Raw genomic sequence first — 13,045 nt, 5'->3', positions numbered from 1 at the left:
CTGTCATCCCATCGTTCATTGAATTGCTCAAGCGGCACCAGTAACATCTCCATTGTGAGACTTATTACTGTTTTTGGCATATCGAATACACCATAGGTAGCTTGCCAGGCTCTGCTGTACAGGCAGGATACTCTCCGTAGCTTGCCAGGCTCTTCGAGAGGGATGGAGGAATCAAACCCGGGTTGGCTGCATGCAAGGCAAATGTCCTACCTGCTGTGCTATTACTCCAGTCTGAAATCCTACTGTGAAATCCTACTGTAACCTAATTTTATTTTTAGTTGCTTTCAATTTAAATTTGCGAAGTCAATAACAGTTATTCAATCACAATGAAAAACAAAGGGAATGCCAAAGTTATGAGATAGCTATTTTTTAGAACACTAAACTGGGGATTGCTAAACATTGTTTTACTTACAAGTTCTTCCTCAATATGAAGAAGAGGATAAGTTGGGGTTTTGGGTTTATTTTTTCCAAAGAATTACACTTAGGCTTGGAACATTTGGATTATTACTGTTTCTAAAGGATATAAGGAACAAAATTTTCTATATGCCTGGTGGCTGCTTGAAAAAAGACAGAAGAGCTAAAAAGAAACAAAAATTGTGTTTTAGTTTTGAGCTCAAAGATTTAAGATATGAAAGAAGGGGATAAAATGAACACAGGTCATTGGAAGTTGAATGCTCTGGCAAGTTCTGGTCCCTGGAATTTCCTGAGCATCACTTCGTACTTGCAGTCTTGCATATAAATAAAAGAAAAGGGACTTGATCATGACCAAATCAGCATTGTATTTCTTCTGAAAAGACATTAAATAAAAATAAGATACATATGAAGGAGAGTAATCTCCCTTTTAAAGATTTGTTCACATTGAAAGCAGTGGGCAAAAAATTGATAAAGAAGTGTGTTTCTGAAAGTCCTATTCTTGGTTTCCTTTGATAAATTGAAAGAACTCTTTAATCCATTTTTAAATACTTTAATTGAATGACTGTGAGATACAGAGTTACAAAGTTGTTCGTGGTTGGGTTTCAGTCATAGGATGCTCCAATACCCATATCTTCACCAGTGTACATTTCTCACAACCAATGTCCTCATTTTCTTTCCTGCAACCCCCACCCTATCCCCACCCCAGCCTGCCCCGTACCTCTCTATTATTTATTCTGGGCATTAAGGTTTGCAATACAGGTACTGAGAGGTTATGGTGTTTATCACTTTACCTACATTCAGCTCTCAGTTCTTGTCCAGAGTGATCATATCCAACTATCATTGTCATAGTGGTCCCTTCTCTATTCTAACTGCCGCCCTCTACACATTTGTCAAGCTTCCAATGGTAGACCAGTCCACTGGCTCTTGTTTCCACTGTACTTGGAAATTAGCCTCATACTACATTTTAATTCTGAAAAAATTGTAAGTAGGAGCTAGGGAGATAGAATTGGAGATAAGACGCTTGCCTTTAATGCATCAAACCCCAGATAGATCCAAATACTCTATATGCTCCTCCAGCATCCCTAGGGGTTAATCATAAACACAAAGTCAGAAAAACCTCTAAGAAATGCTAAGTATAGTTTTTTAAAATAAAAGAAACAAAGCATCATTTAAGGAAAAATGAAGTCAGTACAGTAATTCCCACAGTTTGTAACCAACATCAGGTTTTCCCAATGAGCATCATACCTTTCACGCCTTTCCTATTCAAGAGGGTTATTTCAATGAAACTTCATCAAGGTCAAATGTCTCTCATGAGATGTAGATATACATTAGTAGGATTCTGTTCCTAAGCAGGTAAATTGTCACTGTCACTGTTGTCCTATTGTTCATCAATTTGCTCAAGCGGGTACCAGTAACATCTCCATTGTGAGATTGTTCTTACTGTTTTTGGCATGTCAAATACGCCACAGGTAGCTTGCCAGGCTCCGTTGTGCGGGAGGAATACTCTCGGTAGCTTGCCAGGCTCTCTGAGAGGGATGGAGGAATGGAGTCCGGTAAATTATTAGAAGTATTACATAGTGACATAAGGCAGACATAGTATTTAGTTGCCAGTTCTAAGTGTAAGCTTCTTAGCTACCAAAACATTTATTACTGGCATTCAGTAGCTTTTTGTGAGGAATGCGTTCTTGAAAAACCAGAGCTTTTTTCTCCCCATGTGTCAAAGACAGTGTTGAGAGAAAAAAAATGATAGAGATATGAAAATCAATTCTGAGTAGCCAAATGTTTCAAGCAGGACCAGGTCTGCCTACCCCCACACCCAGTGACAAGGGCAAGAGAGCCTATGCTATGAGATGAGGAAGAAGTGAGAAATTCTGAGACTGTTAGCAAAATGAAAGGGTTACGAATCAATGAGATATCTCTCCTACATGGCCGGCTTAATGTACTCACTGAGCATGGCTTCAAGGAAGATTCCCCTTGAATACTTTCCACATCTGAGCTGGCTCATATATTTGATGAAGCTGAATTGTATTTTAAGTTATAAGATGCAAGAACAAATAATAAGCATATGAAAATAGAGGAAAAGAAACGTGCTCTTCAAGATCTTGTTCTCCCTTGAAGACGTATCTCACTTGCTTATCTGGATGTCTCTGCTTTTACACTCTGGAGAAGCCAGAGTTCTCTCTTGAAATTGCCCTTCCTCTCTTTCTCTGTCTTTCCTGTATTTCTGAGTAAGTTTCCATAAAAAGTGTTTTGCTTCACACACAGACACACAAATGTAGAGAGCTAAGAGATATTCCAGTATCCTGTATGGTTCCCCCAAATACCACACCTAGTATGATTCCTGAGTGCAGAGTAAGGAGTAACCCCCTGAACAATGCTGGGAATGCCCACCCCCAAAAAAGAAAGAAAGAAGGAAAGAAAGAAAGAAAGAAGAAAGAAAGAAAGAAAGAAAGAAAGAAAGAAAGAAAGAAAGAAAGAAAGAAAGGAAGGAAGGAAGGAAGGAAGGAAGGAAGGAAGGAAGGAAGGAAGGAAGGAAGGAAGGAAGGAAGGAAGGAAGGAAGGAAGGAAGGAAGAAGGAAGGAAGACATGATTGTAGAGAATAAAATAAATTATGCAGTATACCTAAATGTAAATGCATCACAAAATCTGAATGGAAATTTTCTAGAACAATATCCATGCATTAAACTAATATTTGGGCTGTTCTGGCAGAATTGTGTCCTAGCCATAATCCTAGAAATATTTTAGTAGAGATGCTATCAATGGCTACATTAGAGGTACAGTCCCAACAAGGGAAGTTTGAAGAAGTATTAAACTTCACCATATTTTACAATCCCAATGGAGACATTACTGGTGCCTGATCAAGCAAATTAATGAACAATGGGAACACAGTGCTGCAGTACTACACTTTATGGACTGCTCTCCCATATATTTTACTTTAACTTCACATAAAGCAAGTAGCTAGAGCTCTATTGAAATCACTCAATTAGTATTGCTACGAGTCAGAGCATGGTAACCTAGATAGTCTGATTCCAATATCTCTGCTTTCCCCAAGTTACATATGGGAATACTGCCTTAAAAATGTTGCAAGATATACAACGATTATAGCATAATGTATGATAGGAGGTTTTTAACCACATTTCCTTTAGATTTCTGTACTTTGGCTTTCAAATGGTTTTAAATGACGGGTTCAAAAATTATACATGTATTCAACTGTGCTTCAAATGCTGCTGAGTGAAATCTTGCAATGCCTTTCACAAAAGAGAAAGCAATGCCCTAGAAAAATTATCAGATTTCCTCATTTATTTTCCCCCTATGAATGCTCTCAAATTTCCATAGAAATTTTTACTTAACGAAAACACAGTGTTTCTCCTCACTCTCACTCCCACCCCTAGCTTCCCATCAATAATCTGCTTAAACTTTTGGACAAAAGAATTAGCAATAAGCTTGCGAACAGCAAGACTACAACAGAATCTTGTGAGGGATCAGAAAAGCTTGTCACGTTGCCTTGTGATTACCCATCACTTCAGTGAGTGCAACTCCCCAATTGTTTCAAATTTGAAGGTTTTCCTCTCCACCAGTATGAAGCACCGGATTTGCAATCATCTGTTGCCAGAATTTATTTTAAGACTTAACAACTTCCTACATCTTTAGCATGAAATCTATGAACGCTAGCAAAATCTTAATATAATTCACAGGCTAAAGCTTGAATTAAAAGGCACAACGTTAAAAGGAAAGAAATTGAGAGGAAAAAAGATCTCGAGGGGGTCCTGGGGAGAACACAGGAAGAAAGAGAGGAGATGTGTGTGTGTGTGTGTGCTCCCTCTGTTCCTACTTTCCAGACATGCATCAAAATCAGCCTAGACTCCACACTACTCACAAATGCACCCTTCTATCATATCATCGTATTTTTATTTCTGCCTCCCCCTTCTGACACCCTCACTAAGGTTCAGAGCAGATGAGCCCTTTGAAATCAACTATTCCTAGGACCTATCTGGGGAAAAGGGACTTTTGCAAATTCAGAGTTGATGCATAGCAAAATACAAACTACGATCCAGGACTACCGTTCCCAGATTTTAAATATTCCAATATTTCAAATTTAATTAAATAGCACAATCGATTGAGACCTTTCTTAAAGTTATTAACAAGAGGCAATTACCAGAGAAGGAATTTAACCAGACCTAAAAATGGAAAGGATTTCTTCATGCATGAAATTGTTTCCTACAACTGCTCTCAAATTATGAATTTTCGTATGATCTTATTATGTGTAATATCTTAATATTAATACTACACTTATCAGGTAGATGTGCTTAGATGTGATAGCAGCTTCTTTCTACTTGCCTTCATAACATATTGGCAACAATACACAGAACTTATGATCAACTTGGTTGCAAAGGAGCTGAAGCTAAGAATTAGGAGCATCTTGGCCATGAAGTAGCCGCTGCCTCATGTATCCTGGCTGGAAATGTGGATTCTCGCATAATGTACCACTGGAATACTCATTTGTTGCTCTAATATCCCAGCAGTTCTTTCTTTTGCTTATTTTTCCTGCGAATATACATATTCAGGTATACAAAATATAGAGGTAAGGATAGTGACAGAGAAAGAAGGAGACAGAGCTTACCTATAAAATTAAAGAATTAAAGTTCTATGCATACAGCATAATGAAACGATGAATATATATTATAAAAGCATCACCACCATCAAGTCTACTGAACACGCATTATCTCACATGGCTATTTTTTTCATGTTCTTAGAATGTATAAGATTTTGAGTTCCTTTCAGTTTTACAGTATACTATAGTTCACTCCAGTTCTGGGACTTCACATGGCATCCCCAGATTGCATTTATGTGATAACTGCAACCTCACACCTTTGGATTCCCTTCACCTGATTCCCTCGACATAACCTCCGGATTCTCCTTGTCATTTTGCTCCATTTTGATGTGGTAGTTTTGCTCTTGTGAGCGTATACTTATTGATAAGCTGCCAACATGACATTGTGGGATATTGCTCCCGGTAAGAGGCCCACATTGCTTGCAGGGAACATGAGGCTAAGTTCAACTGTAAGAATCATTTTGCAAGATACATAATTCAAACAATCACACTAGGCATTTCAAATTGATGCAGTTATGTATGCCAATTATTTCTCAATAAAATAAGAAAAAATATAGTTTGCATTTTTAGGCAAAAAAAAATGCGTTCCCCCAAACAGAGTTTAGCACAGTTTAGACACCATCAAATATGGCCCTTGACTTACAGAAAGTTCCAACAGCTGTCTTCCTTTATCTTTCTTTGTCATATGGTGTTATTTAAAATTTTTTTTAATGAATCACCTTGAGATATGGTTACAAAGTTGTTTGTGATGGGTTTCAGTCATAAAATGTTTCAACACCAGTCCCTTCACCAGTGTACATTTCCACCACCAATGTTCCCAGTTTCCTTCCCCTTCACTTGCCCCAGCCTGTCTCTATGAATGGTGAAAGCAGCAAGACCAAAGAAGGAATCTGTCATACGTTCAATTTATGAAAACAAAGGGTTAGGTATAAGGAGAATATTGTACAAGTTGCTGCTTTGAGAGCTTTCTCTGCTATATGTTCCCCACCTATAAACGGGGGATTGGGCTAGCTAAATGATTCTGAACACTGACTCTTCAATAATACTCTCGGGATATATTTGGGGAGGTTGGAGTTAGGTCACATTCGGCAGTGCTCAGGAAATATCCCTGGCTCTACATGCATGATCACCCCTGGCAGAGTTCAGGGGGACCATATGGTATGCTGGGGATCAAAACAGGGTCAGTTGCAAGACAAGCCCAATCTACCCCCTGTACTACTACTCGGGTCCACCAGGGATGTTTGTATACTTGCAGACTCATAGCAGCCACACTTCATCTATTGAATCCCAATTTTCAGATAGACGGTTGAGAAATCTGTACATTCAAAAGCTCCCCGAAAGTCAGGAATGATCACTTGTTAAGGTAGGCATCCACTGTGGTACATGTCCAGGGTTAAAGTTTTCCCACACATTTGGGGTGAATAAAGATTTGTAAAATAGCAATGGAGTCTCATCAAGTTTCTTGTTTTCTTCTAAGTTTTTTTATTCTACATGTAAGTATGATCATGCATTATTTTTGCTTTTGCATGTGAATTAGTTCATGGAAGTAATATCCATCAGATTCACTCACATTGTTCCAAATGCCCCAATCACTTTTTAAAAATCTTTTATTGATTTTTTTCTTTTTTTTGGCTTTGGAGGGCACACTCAGAAGTGTTCAGGTACCATTCCTGGCCACCTCACTCAGGGGTGACAAGAGGCTAGTACTCAGGGCACCATGAAGTTTGGGGACAGAACCTGGACCTTCCACATGCAAAGCACTCACTGATTTCATTGAGCTCTCTCCTTGGGCCCTTAACACTTCATATTTTCTGCTTTTTCTTCACTGTCACTGTCACTGTCATCCCATTGTTCATTGATTTGCTTGAGTGGGCACCTGTAACGTCTCCATTGTGAGACTTTTTGTTACTGTTTTTGGCATATTGAATACCCCATGTGTAGCTTGCCAGGCTCTGCTGTGTGGGCGGGATATTCTCGGTAGCTTGTCGGGCTCTCTGAGAGGGATGGAAGAATCGAACCCAGGTCGGCCTCGTGCAAGGCAAACACCCTACCCTCTGTGCTATCTGGACTGCTTTTCCTTAAGGCTAAAAAATATCCCCAACATATCACATTCTCTTTATTCAATTATCTTAGTACAGATACTTTGGATCTTGTCTAGTATGAGTAATGCTGCACTAAATATAGGAACACAGTGAATATGCTAACTTCATTTCCTTGGATATATATTTGTGTACATATATACATATGTGTATATGTATATACATATACCCAAACAGAGATTGCAGAATACTATCATAGTTATAACTTTATTATTATTTTGAGTAATCTCCATATAATTTTCCATAATAAATGGATCATTTAACATTTTTAACAATAGTATGCAATGATTTTTTTGTCTCTACCTCTTAACCAATACTTGATATCTTTTATCGATTTATTTTGTATAACATCCATCTCAGCAGGTGTGAGATTTCTCATTGTGCATTGGATTGACTAGTTCCTAATGATGAGTATAATTGAACATCATTTCAAGAGATTATAGTTCATTGGTGTTTTTTCTTTGAACCACTGTCAAAACAGGTCCTTTGTTCAGTTTTGTTTTTTCTATTGTTGCTATTGATTTCTATGAATATCTGATATGTTTTGAATATTAATCACTTTTCATTGATAGATTTGTGTTTCCTTTCATTCCACAGGTGGCCTTCTCATTTGTCATTTCCTTTCTTATACAAAGACTTTCTGTTTGATGTACTCCCATATGTATATATTTTCCTCAGCCATCTGTGCTTTTGGTGCCATATCCCAGCGTATCCATGATCAATGTCAAGGAAAATTTCTTTCAACACTTTCTTCTAGGAATTCTGTGGCTTCAGGTCTTCTATAAGTCTTCACTATCTTTTTAGTTTGGGTGGAGAGGTGCAAAATATAAGGATTTGCTTTCATTCTTCCATGAATGAGTATTGAGCTTCTCCTGTGTCATTTACTTGACAAAGCTATTCTTTCCTCATTGAGTATTCTGGATACTCATGCTAAAAATTATTTGGTTGTAAATTTGTAGGATTGGAGTGATCATTTTAGGCATATAAGTTCATATTATATATATTTAAAGCATATATTTCTAATTAGCCAATAAACATTTTCTCAGTTATGTCACATTCAATTCTCTCAACTTTATGACATTGTTTGATTATTTCCTTGAAAGAAATTATTCTGGGGGTCACACCTAAAAGCAATGGTTGTCCCAGTTCTTTGCTTGGAGCTTGCTCCTGATGGGGACAAACAATCGTTTTATTAATCAGTTATAGTTCAAGTATGCCAAATTTTATCTGAAATTCTAGAAACAAATACAATGCTTCCTTGAATTTATTTATTTTGGGAGGGGATACATAATGAATCTAGAAGTGTTGAGGGATTACTCCTGAATCTGTATTCAGAGATCACCCCTGTGATCGCTCATGGGAGACCATGAGTGAGGCATCTGAGATGAAACCAGTGCCGTATGTAAGTCCAGCGCTTTGACCCCTGTAATATCTCTCCATCCTGATCCATTACTTTTTAAAAAGAAAACTATGGGGCCAAAAGTTAGCATAATAGGTTAGAGAGCCTATTTTGCATACTAAATGTTCTGATTCTGTCTCAAGGACCACCTGATCTCCTGAGCATTGCCAAGAATGATACCCCCTAGCATAGAGCCAGGATTTAGCCCTTAAGCATGTCCAGGTATAGCCCCCAAACCAACATAATAATAATGAAATAGAACTATAAGACTGTTAGATGAACATATATAACAGCCTTGTCTGTGTATGTTATAACTAGTTTCAGTTACAAGTTAATTGTTGAAATCTTTGAAAATAGTTAACACTTTTGTAGTCTATTTCTAAACATGCTACCCCATTGGGAAGTGACTTGATTCGTCAAAATGCCTTGATTTTGAAGTCTTTAGATTAGTCCAAGAATAAAATAAGAATAAAGCTATGCATAGCAGTTTTTCATTGATTATTTTGCTTGGGGGCCAAAACATAGTAGATAGGGAGATTACCTTGTACGTGGACAATCCGGGTTTGATCCCTGGCACCACCACCTCAAAGCTCTGCCAGAAGCAAGCCCTGAACACTCATGGGTGAGGTGCCCCAAACAAAACAAAAGTAAAAAACAAACAAAACTTGCTTAATATTTACTATATATATATTTATACACAAACACACACACATATATATGTATACACACCCATATATATATGTACACACACACACACACACACACACACACACACACACCTCTGAGAGCTCAACAAGCTCCAGAGAGTATCCCGTCTGCACGAAAAACCTGGCAAGCTCCCCGTGGTACATTTGGTATGCCAAATACAGTAACAATAACAGGTCTCATTCACCTGACCCTGAAAAGCACCTTCAATCGTTGGGGAAAATGAATAAGGAGAGGCTGCTAAAATCTCAGGGCTGAGACGATTGGAGATGTTACTGGCACCAGCTTGAATAAATCGATGAACAATTGGAAGACAATGATAGAGTAACACAGTGAATATTTACAATGCTAAAAGACTTAGTTGTAGCAAAAGAATTATTCTTTATTTTTGTACTAATGGTGAAAATTTAGGCTCAAAGGGGCCAAGTGACTCAGTTGAATATCATTCAAGAAATAAACAATTGGCTAGTTTCAGATCATATTATTGATCTGAATTTATTTATTTTGGCCACTCTCCACACGTTCTGATGAGCCTAACACATGAAGAAACTGGCAGAGAAACCCAGGTGTGCGGGACCTGGGGCCAAGATCTCAAAAGCTGCTCGGATAGGGACTGGGACTCTTTCCCCCAGATCCTCCATTTTCTAGTAGGTACACAGTCACACCCAGGAACTGCCCCCAGCAATGTGTAATCCCATCAATGGACAACACCCAGAGACTATAAAACTAAGTTCCCAGAAGCTCCCAGAACATCGAATAGCTTAATTCTCCCTCTTCGAGAAACTGACAAGCTATGGAGAGTCTACTGCCCGCAGGGGAGAGTATGGCAAACTCCCATGGTATATTCATTTCCCAAATACAGTAATAGATACATACATACCTCTCAGAAATCCCGGCAAGCTACCAAGAGTATCTCACCCATGCGGCAGAGCTTGGCAAGCTACCCATGACATATTCGATATGCCAAAAACAGTAATGATAGGTCTCATTTCCCTGACCCTGAAAGAGCCTCCAATAGTCGGGAAAGACGAGTAAGGAGAACCTCCTAAAATCTCAGGACTGAGTGTAATAGAGACGTTACTGGCGCCTGCTTGAGTAAATCGATGAACAATGGGATGATAGTCATACAGTGATTATTGATCTGATAACATTTTAAAAGGTGATATCAGTTCAAATATTCTATTCCTTGTGGGTTAATTACAGCACATTGTATTATGTGTTTGTTGCTTCCACTGTAAATACCAAAAGGAAGAACACAACCTGTGAAAGATTCCCTTACGATTTGTTGGTGGGGGGATAGCAGAAAAATTAAGCATTAGTTAAAAAAATACAGATTTAGAGAACTGTGCTCACCATCATCTTAGAACTGATTCCGAAGACGGGGTAGTTTATATGAGATTCCAGAAAGTTCTAATCCTGAAGGGGCCTTTCAAATGAACCTAATCCTACGTATTCACAGAGATGGGAAAACCTGGGTAAAGGGAAGAAACATTACTGCATGGGTTATATAGTTTAACTGCTAGAATAGATGAGGATAAAACATCGGATTTAGGAATCACTTTTATATTTTTACTTTATTTTTCCCCTCAATTTAGATGCTGCAGTAGCATTTTCTTGAAATAGGAAAGTCAATGGAATAATTCCAAATAACTCTGAAGATAAAAGGAAATTTATCAAGAGAGAAAAGGAGCATTAAAATAGTTTTTCCCCAAGAGAGATCCTTTCTGAGAAAAATCCATCTATTATATTCTTCAAGACCCTCTCTACGTTCAAAGAAAAAAAGCAACATTATTGTCCATCACATATATAATTGATATCTTTTAGGCTTAACACATTTTATGGTTATGGTGTCTTTGCTCTTATGTCATATTATTGCTCATATATATGATATATTCAATGCCAAATTATTGGGTAAGATTACAACCTCCAATAATAGCATCGCTCCTTTGGGAAAATATAATTCATCTTACAATGATTCTCTTTGCCTTGCACTTTATAGAAATTCACTAAGGCAGGGAGAGAAGTAGAGAGTATATATTTGTTGAGTAGGAGTTTGATTTAACATGAAACTATGAAAGTTGGAGGGCCACTTACAGTGGGGTCTGTATTTGGACTCCACTGGCTGCTATCAGAAACCATCTTTGCATTGTTTTCCAGCCTTCTTTACCCACCAACAGTCACCTGCTGCCAAAAGAGTCTTTTGATGCCAGCAGCTACCAACTGCTGACTTTCACAAGAGTCCCCATTTCTATAGCTAACAGGATTGGCACCTTTGACCCCTGTACAACAAAGGTCAGTTACAGAGAATGAGACCAACAAACACATATAGACCAACAAACACAGGGACTGTCCAAGGTTTAGTAGACAGGGCAGCCATCAATGATATCACTGGGCTCCTATTTATTCAACTAAGTGGCCCCCATTTTTTTCAATCAAATATCACTCCCCCACCACTACCCTTTTCCTATTCTACTTTTGCTCATGTAGTCCATACATCTAAAAGACCTCAAACAGTCTTATTCTATGCATACCTGGTTCATTGGACAGCAAATATTTGTTATCTATTTTATTCTTTCTCACTATATTATACTTTTCCTGTATGTAATTTTGCAAATCCTTTGCATTCTAATATCCATACTATCTTATCCTTGGGGTTTTTTTTTGCTAGAGGGATGAATTCCTATAACCCCAACTTTCATTCCCTTCTTAAACAGTGCCAAAGATCCCCAGCTCCATCAGAATTCAGGCAGAGACATAAATCACCACCCATATCTTTGTGGATAGAAGAGAAACTGTGGAGGAGTTGAAGAGTGGAAGAGATTGCCCCAACATGGACCAGAGAAAGTTCGACTCTCCCCACCCCTCCACCAAGAGAAGCTCCATCAGGATCAAAGGTCAAGACAACTAAGTGACTGATGCTTGGAGGGCCCACTTGGGATGGGAGATGCATGCCGAAAGTAGACTATGGGCCAAACATGATGACCACTTACTACCTGTATTGCAAACCATAAAACCCGAAAGGAGAGAGAGTAAAAGGGAATGTGCCTGCCACAGAGGTGGGGAGGGATAGGGATAGGGTGGGGTGCAGGGAGGGATACAGTGAACATTGGTGGTGGGATAGGTACTTGATCATTGTATGACTGAAATGTTATCACGAAAATTTGTATGTCTATAACTATCTCACAGTGATTCATTCAAAATTTAAAAAATTAGAGAAAGAGAGAAACTTCAAAGAAGATTATCAACCAATCCCAATTCTACCCCCTTGGCTACAGCCCTAGCAGAAGACTCTTCTCAATGTAGAAAGCCTCACATGAAGCAGCTTGGGAAAACCCTATAAAATCCAACCTGACCAAAGGAAGCCCGTTCATATGCTGCCCATATGCTGCTTGTCATGGCCAAGCACATGCGTTTCCCGCATCTCCCATCCTGAGATGTATAGTTTCATGCTTTCACATCTAATGTTGGGACTTGTGCCAGGACTCCCTCTGCCTTTGAAGATGCCTGACTTCTCTCTTAAGTGAGTTACTCTCTCTTTCTCCCTCCTTACCCTTCCTCAAAAACCTGTAAATAAAATCTATTATTACTCTACTGCTCATTTGTTCTGAAATTCTTTTCTATGAGAAGGCAAGGAAACAAAAGGCCTGGGTCAGGTCTACAGCTGTCTTTCCTTTCATGCAAAGAGCAATCCCTCACTGCAACCTGAATCCATGGCTCCTATAGAAATCAGGCGGTGGGGATTAACTCCGATGCCAGGCAGAACAAATGGATGTCAGGTGTGAATTGACGGCTACCTAGTGGAGCTGGCAGGACTCC

This window comes from Sorex araneus, chromosome X (genome assembly GCF_027595985.1).
Source record: "Sorex araneus isolate mSorAra2 chromosome X, mSorAra2.pri, whole genome shotgun sequence".
Lineage (NCBI taxonomy): Eukaryota > Metazoa > Chordata > Mammalia > Eulipotyphla > Soricidae > Sorex > Sorex araneus.
Note: the sequence above shows the minus strand (reverse complement) of the source record.